Here is a 9,258-nt window from a genome sequence, read left to right as displayed (position 1 = left end):
ACACTACACATACTACACTACACATACTACACTACACATACTACACTACACTACACTACACATACTACACTACACATACTACACTACACTACACTACACATACTACACTACACATACTACACTACACATACTACACTACACATACTACACTACACTACACTACACATACTACACTACACATACTACACTACACATACTACACTACACATACTACACTACACTACACATACTACACTACACATACTACACTACACTACACATACTACACTACACATACTACACTACACTACACTACACATACTACACTACACATACTACACTACACATACTACACTACACATACTACACTACACTACATATACTACACTACACTACACATACTACACTACACTACACATACTACACTACACATACTACACTACACTACACTACACATACTACACTACACATACTACACTACACATACTACACTACACTACACATACTACACTACACTACACATACTACACTACATTACACTACACTACACATACTACACTACATTACACTACACTACACATACTACACTACACTACACTACACATACTACACTACACTACACTACACTACACATACTACACTACACTACACATACTACACTACATTACACTACACTACACATACTACACTACACATACTACACTACACATACTACACTACACTACACTACACTACACATACTACACTACACTACACATACTACACATGCTACACTACACTACACATACTACACTCTGTACTGGGCTCTGTTAAGGAAGGACAGGACACACTCACTGAGAAACATTGCTTTATACTGAAAACTAGGGTAAGCCATTTTAAGTTTATTAGTGAATCTTAAAAGTGAGGAACCAGCTGACTTGATTAAGCTAAAACTAGCTCTTCAGCTAATGCTAACACCAGCAAGCGAACCCATCAGAGCTCCCCGTCACACTGCTCTGTTGGGAGGATGGCATTTAAGAAAGTATCTGCTGTTAAAATGACAAACAGCATTGACACTTTAATTCACGGTCGGTTAAACACACGTTTGTTTTATAATGCTCACAGCAGACCGCAGTGTTGTTGATAAATTACGTGGGGCCGGGGGGATTTAAGTTCCGCAAAAAAAGGTTCTGCACCGTTGCAATCGTACGGTGCACAGCCCGTACTGTACCGGAGGACAACATTGACGCGGTACAGTACGTATCCGCGTACCGTTACACCCCTACTACACATACTACACTACACTACACTACACTACACTACACATACTACACTACACATACTACACTACACTACACATACTACACTACACATACTACACTACACATTCTACACTACACATACTACACTACACTACACTACACTACACATACTACACTACACATACTACACTACACATACTACACTACACATACTACACTACACATACTACACATACTACACTACACATACTACACTACACATACTACACTACACTACACATACTACACTACACATACTACACTACACTACACATACTACACTACACATACTACACTACACATACTACACTACACATACTACACTACACTACACTACACATACTACACTACACATACTACACTACACTACACTACACATACTACACTACACATACTACACTACACATACTACACTACACATACTACACTACACTACACTACACATACTACACTACACATACTACACTACACATACTACACTACACATACTACACTACACTACACATACTACACTACACATACTACACTACACTACACATACTACACTACACATACTACACTACACTACACTACACATACTACACTACACATACTACACTACACATACTACACTACACATACTACACTACACTACATATACTACACTACACTACACATACTACACTACACTACACATACTACACTACACATACTACACTACACTACACTACACATACTACACTACACATACTACACTACACATACTACACTACACTACACATACTACACTACACTACACATACTACACTACATTACACTACACTACACATACTACACTACATTACACTACACTACACATACTACACTACACTACACTACACATACTACACTACACTACACTACACTACACATACTACACTACACTACACATACTACACTACATTACACTACACTACACATACTACACTACACATACTACACTACACATACTACACTACACTACACTACACTACACATACTACACTACACTACACATACTACACATGCTACACTACACTACACATACTACACTCTGTACTGGGCTCTGTTAAGGAAGGACAGGACACACTCACTGAGAAACATTGCTTTATACTGAAAACTAGGGTAAGCCATTTTAAGTTTATTAGTGAATCTTAAAAGTGAGGAACCAGCTGACTTGATTAAAGGGGCGTGTTTAAAACGGCCATTTTGTTTAGTTAAGTGCCCCCATTAAGGGCCAGGTGTTAAGACAGCACTAATTAGTGATAGTGATTTAAAGGCTTGCTGGTGTAGCGTCAGCGAAGCGTCGAGAAACGAAGAGGGACAAAGAGGAGGAGTTTTCCTGGAGTTCACCGCCGATGGATCCACCGATCCACCCAGTGCTAAGTACACCATAATCCTATATTTCCCTCCCACACTGCTATTTCTCTACTTCCTCCCTGCCACTCTTGACAATACAATGTGTCTCATACCTATATCCACAATCTGCTCCTCCAGAACTGACTCTACCCATCCACGCCAGTTTGCTAGCAACCCGGCTAATCTCTCCTACCCTCCTACAGCCACTAATACACCTGTCACAGTACGGGGAGGCTTATGGAATTGTCAATCAGCAGTCAAGAAAGCTGACTTCATTACTGCCTACGCCCATAGTCTAAATCTGCAGCTCCTGGCTCTAACTGAGACCTGGATAACCCCCAATAACTCATCAACACCTGCAGCATTATCTACAAACTATAACTTCACTCACACACCTCGACCTTCCAGACGGGGTGGAGGCACTGCCCTCATGACATCTCCTTCATGGGCTACAAACGTAACACCACTCCCAGAACTGTCACTCTCCTCTCTCGAATATCATGCAGTATCTGTCTCTAATCCTTTCAATCTCACCATTGTTACACTCTACCGCCCTCCAGGTACACTCGATCACTTCACAGATGAGCTGGACATGCTTCTTAGCTCCTTACCGGAAGATGGTACCCCTCTCCTTCTACTGGGCGACTTCAACCTGCCTGACTCATCTCAGTCAGTCATAGTAGTCTCCCTCCTACAATCGTTTGACCTGACTCCCACTGCCATGCCTCCCACCCACAAAGCAGGCAACTCCTTGGATCTCATATTTTCCCGTAACTCCAGCATCATTAACACCACGGTAACTCCCCTACATGTATCTGACCATTCCTTCATATCCTTCTCACTAACTCTCATGCTTAACCAAAAGGTCTTCACCCCAACTCAAACAGTCTCACTCAGACGCAACCTGCCCTCCCTATCCCCCTCCACCCTCTCCTCTGACATACTATCCGCTCTACCTCTGAGTGACACCTTCTCTGCTCTCTCCACAGAGATGGCAACCTCCACCCTCCTTTCAGCCCTTGCAACCTCCTTCGACAAGCTCTGTCCCCTCGTTGAGAAACCTGCCCGCCGTTCCCCACCCAGTCCATGGCTGACAGATCCAGTGAGAGAACAAAGACAGGTCCTGAGAGCAGCTGAAAGGAAGTATAGAAAGTCACGCCTCACTGCTGACATCGACACATATCACAACCTCTTGTTAACATTCTCCAAAACCATCACTAATGCCAAAGCTTCTTTCTTCCACCATAGGATCGAGGCCTCTGCCAGGAATCTTCGCAAACTGCATGCTACCATGTCCTCCCTCCTCACTCCCCCCCCACCCCCCCCTCCCTCATCTTTCTCTGCCGAAGACTTTGCGATCTTCTTTGAGGAAAAAGTGGAGAACATCCGCAGCTCCTTCTCCCAACCCCCACCCATTCCAAATGCTGAATCGAGAACCTCATCCTTCACTCTGTCATCTTTCTCTCCCATTACAGAAGCAGAGACCCTGACACTGGTAACGTCAAACCGTCCGACTACTTGCCAGCTGAACCAGCTACCCTCCCCACTCCTCCAGACCATAGCACCAGACATCCTCCCATTCCTAACTGCAACCATCAACTCCTCACTCAACTTGGGGGTGGTCCCCACCTCCCTAAAACAAGCCAGAGTCACGCCGCTCATAAAAAAACCAACCCTGAACCCTACCGTCATAGGCAACTACCGTCCTGTCTCTCTTCTCTCCTTCCTTTCTAAAACACTTGAACGTGCTGTATCCAACCAACTTACTACTTATCTCTTACAGAATGACCTCCTAGACCCTAATCAGTCAGGCTTCAGGACTGGTCACTCCACAGAGACAGCCCTCATTGCGGTCACAGAGGCACTTCACTTAGCAAAAGCGAAAGGCCTCTCCTCTGTCCTGATTCTCCTAGATCTATCTGCAGCCTTCGACACAGTCAACCACCAGATCCTCCTTGCGGCCCTCGCAGGAATGGGAGTGGCTGGCTCTGCGCTGACATGGCTGTCATCATACCTCAATGACCGCTCCTACCAAGTGTCATGGAGAGGGACCCTGTCGGCCACCCGCCCCCTGCGGACGGGTGTCCCCCAGGGCTCGGTTTTAGGACCCCTTCTCTTCTCCCTCTACACTAAATCACTGGGTAACATTATCACGTCTCATGGCTTCTCCTACCATTGTTATGCCGACGATACTCAACTCTTCCTCTCCTTCCCTCCCTCAGATATCCACGTCTCTGTGCGGATCTCGGCCTGTCTGTCCGACATCTCAGCCTGGATGACGTCCAACCACCTCAAACTGAACCTAAGCAAAACAGAATTGCTCCACCTGCCGGCCAAATCCTCCCCCCTAACCGACCTTTCAATCACAGTCGAGAATGCAGCTGTGACTGCGTCCCCGACCGCCAAGAACCTTGGTGTTGTCCTCGACGACCAGTTGAACTTCTCTGCTCACATCGCAGCGACGACCAGAACCTGCCGATTCCTCCTGAGCAACGTCAGAAGGATACGCCCCTTCCTGACAAAAGAAGCCACCCAACTCCTCGTCCAATCAACAGTCATCTCCCGCCTCGACTACTGCAATGCACTGCTCGCTGGCCTCCCGGCCACTGCCACTAAGCCTCTTCAACTCATTCAGAACGCAGCGGCCCGCCTGATCTCAAACCTACCGAAGTCGGCCCATGTCACCCCACTTCTTAGGGACCTGCACTGGCTCCCCATTGCTGCACGAATCCGCTTCAAGGCCCTCGACCTAGCATACCGTGCGGCAAAGGGAACCGCTCCCGCCTACCTCCGGTCAATGGTCTCTAACTACACACCCTCAAGACCCCTACGCTCTGCATCTTCTGGCCGCCTCAGACCTACTCCTATCCAAGCTCCGGGAGGGTCATCAAAGAGAAGTCGCCTATTCTCAGTCCTTGCCCCACAATGGTGGAATGAACTACCCACCCCAGTTAGGACAGCCGAATCACGTCCAATCTTTCGCCGTCGACTAAAGACGCACTTCTTCAACCATTATCTGAATAAAAAAAAAAAAAAAAAAAAAAAAAAAAAATCTAACCCTAACTAACCGTACTGTCATGCACTTGTCCTAATAAACTAACCTACACTGTAGCACTCAACACTTTGATGAACATTGTTGCTCAGCTGATAGAGTTGTGCCCTTCCTGATGGCTTGTCGTACAGAACTTGTAAGTCGCTTTGGATAAAAGCGTCAGCTAAATGACTAAATGTAAATGTAAATGTACACTACACATACTACACTACACATACTACACTACACATACTACACTACACTACACTACACTACACATACTACACTACACATACTACACTACACATACTACACTACACATACTACACTACACATACTACACTACACATACTACACTACACTACACATACTACACTACACATACTACACTACACATACTACACTACACTACACATACTACACTACACATACTACACTACACATACTACACTACACATACTACACTACACATACTACACTACACGTACTGCACGACACATACTACACTACACATACTACACTACACATACTACCCCCTGACGTGTTCGACAACATGCCTTCAACCAGGGCTACAGGGTGGAGATGTCACATGTCACCCTGATGAACGCTGGTTTTAATTGTGTGAATAAAGAGCATTAGTTTGTTGAACATCCATCGGCCTCCGATACTTTGTCTCCTTCAGCGGAAGAAAGCTGACGATGCTGAAAGCTGACAAGCATGGCCGTAGCCAGCTATGAGGTCACTGAGGTCCGGACCTCGGTAACTATTTGCGCGTGGGCCGTTTGGTCAACGACCGGCCCATTTGGTACTGACTGACACTGGGCCGGCCCAATAATTACATATCTTACTAAGCCCCTCCCCCACTAGGCTGGGAACAGCGGCCCATTATGCTGCGGCCCAATCACATCTCTTAATAAGCCCCCCCCCCCTCTCTCACCTGTTTCTCGTGTGAGAAGAACAGATGCGGAAACAGGAAAGAATGGAGAAACAGAACAAACGTAAAGGGGGTGCGGAGAAATTGCCGGCGGAAAAAATCAGAAAACTAGAGGTGGATGCTGAAAAATATAATAAAATCACAGACATGTTTGCTGCTTCAATGTCGTCATCCACAATAATACTAGTGCAGCAACAAGTTCAACACAGCCTCAGGTAGCCAGCCAGGCAGAAGGGCCGAGGAGGGACAGTGAGCTGGAGGAGGAACCTGAGGTAGTTTGTGTGTGCCATCTCTGCCATGGTGATGTCGATAATAATATGAATCATAACGTTATTTGGTCAGCATCGCGTTGGCTAAAATAAGCCCACGTTACTGTCTGTGAGTGACCGTCACATCTAAGCTGATCAGCACTACTAATGAGACGCTGCCCCCTAGTGGCCGGCTGTAACAAACAAGCACACCATTGATTTAATTGCCATATACACATACAAAGATCTAACTATTACTCCTCTCTGAGCATGAATATAAAACAAACAGGTGATCTATTAACTGTGTAAACCTTATGCAATATTCATCATTGATATTTGGATACTTGAAATCTGTATGAACTGAGTAGTTAGTACCAAATTAATGAATGGATGAATGAAGTTAGTATAAAATGGAACAGCTCCATGCATTAATTGAATAAACAACTATTTGTTCATTTACAGTAGTGCACTGCAACCTTGCCCAGGCCCGACGGGGCCCGGCCCGGCGGGTTCGGGCTGGGTAGGGCTTTTTTTTTAATAAATAATTCGGGCTCGGCCGGGCCCGGGCACCAACGCTTTTCTTTTCTTTTTTCTTTTTTTTCCCTCATATAACTAGGGTTATAGGATAACCTTCGTTTTCCTTAAGTTTCGTTTTGTCTTTCGCGCAAGCTGTCATCAGAGAAACATTTGGATGTAATTACCGCAGCGCGCAGGGAGAACTCAGGGGACAACTCGATTGGTTGTGTTGGAATATAGCCAGTTGGCCAGGGGAGGAAACTAACTTTTTGGCTTACCAGCCAACTGGCGAGTAGCTGATTTTTTTTACCAGCCAAACAGATTTTTTACCAGCCAAAAAAAATCGCTAATTGTGATAATTACTTCTTTGTATGTCTTCGTCTAAATTGATTTTCAATCTTTAGTAATAATCACACCGTGTCTCTACTCTTTAAAATATTTATTAACATAAAACATTAATAACAGTGTCTCTACTCTTCACAATATTAGCATAAAACATATTAACATGAAAGAGGGATCTATTCTGGACTGGGTTGGGCTGAACTGGGCAGTGAAAGATGCTGGGTTGGACTGGGTTGGGCAGTGAAAGAAAAAACCTGAAGTATGTTGTATAGATAGATGTGAAATGTATAGATGTAGCAGTACTGTCTATCTGTATGTCGTGTATGTCATATGTTATGATGAATTGAAAATGGGGGACCCTGATGTAAACCAGACTAAAGTCTTTCTCTGGTCTGCATCCCCTTAACAATTGTGTGTATTGAGAATTGAGCCGTACTGTATTGTACCCATTCTGCAATCTGTTAATAAAGTTTTCAATCAATCAATCAAGTTAACTTTGAACCTCGGTTGTCAAGCCGCGTCAATGTTGTGTATGCATCTGGGTAGGCATCACAACGGTGTTCACTGTGCCTTTAAGACGGCACGGTGGGCTGGACGACAGGGCTGTGAAATACAGTCAGTGTTGTGGTATCGTCAGTTCGGTTGGTGTGTTGTTGTGCACTGGTTGAGCATGCAATAAAACATGTAACCTTACGTCGTAGTCCGGTGCGTTTTTGGAAACATTATAGTCATAACAAATACACCTAGCTAACATGGGGCTGGCTGCTTTGAGCACACACACACACAGGGCTAACGTTAGCTAGCAAGCAGCTATATAGCTAAAATGCTAACTAGAAGCTAACTACTGTATACTGTTCAAATAGACTAACATACACCTCTGTGATTTAAATGTGTCCTTGCCTTATACTCGAGGGTTGTACTAGGGTTGGATGTAGTTCCCCGTTGGTCAGTCTGTCTGTTTTCCATCTTCTGCTGTGTTTAACGTTATCCGTTTGCGAGTGCTCCCTTGACTGATGGCTAGTACCGCAGGACTTTTATTCAACATTATATATGTCCGCCGCGGGTTGGCCAGTACTGCGGGAACTTTTATTAAACATTCTATATGTCCGCGGGTCTTGTGCAGTGCTCTTGTGGCACTGTCAACTAAAGCGAGCACTCAGGAGACGTGCACCGTTTGCCAGTGACCGTGATTGCAGAATGTTTTTTTTTGTTTTGTTTACTAGTCGCCAGACTGGCGAGTGGTCTTCATGAATCACTCGCCAAACCTAAAAAATACTCGCATTTGGCGAGTAAAGTGGCCTAATTTCCTCCCCTGCAGTTGGCGAACGTTTTAATTTGTTCTCGGATGTATGTAGCCGGTTGGCGAAGTTTTGTTAACGTTGTTCAACGCGTTGCTGACGTCAACAGCGAAGTGATGGTGAGTGATGTTTATTATTTGCTGGGTCGCTGCTGCCCTGTTCTGTTGTGCTTTCATTATGTTGCTCTGCTCGAAATCTGATGTCTGTTTTCTGTTTGTTTGTATAGTGACTGAGTAGGCTATTGTGTCGTGTGTGTGTGTGTGTGTGTGTGTGT

This window comes from Notolepis coatsorum (assembly GCF_963971535.1).
Source record: "Notolepis coatsorum genome assembly, chromosome: 19".
NCBI classification, from domain to species: domain Eukaryota; kingdom Metazoa; phylum Chordata; class Actinopteri; order Aulopiformes; family Paralepididae; genus Notolepis; species Notolepis coatsorum.
Note: the sequence above shows the minus strand (reverse complement) of the source record.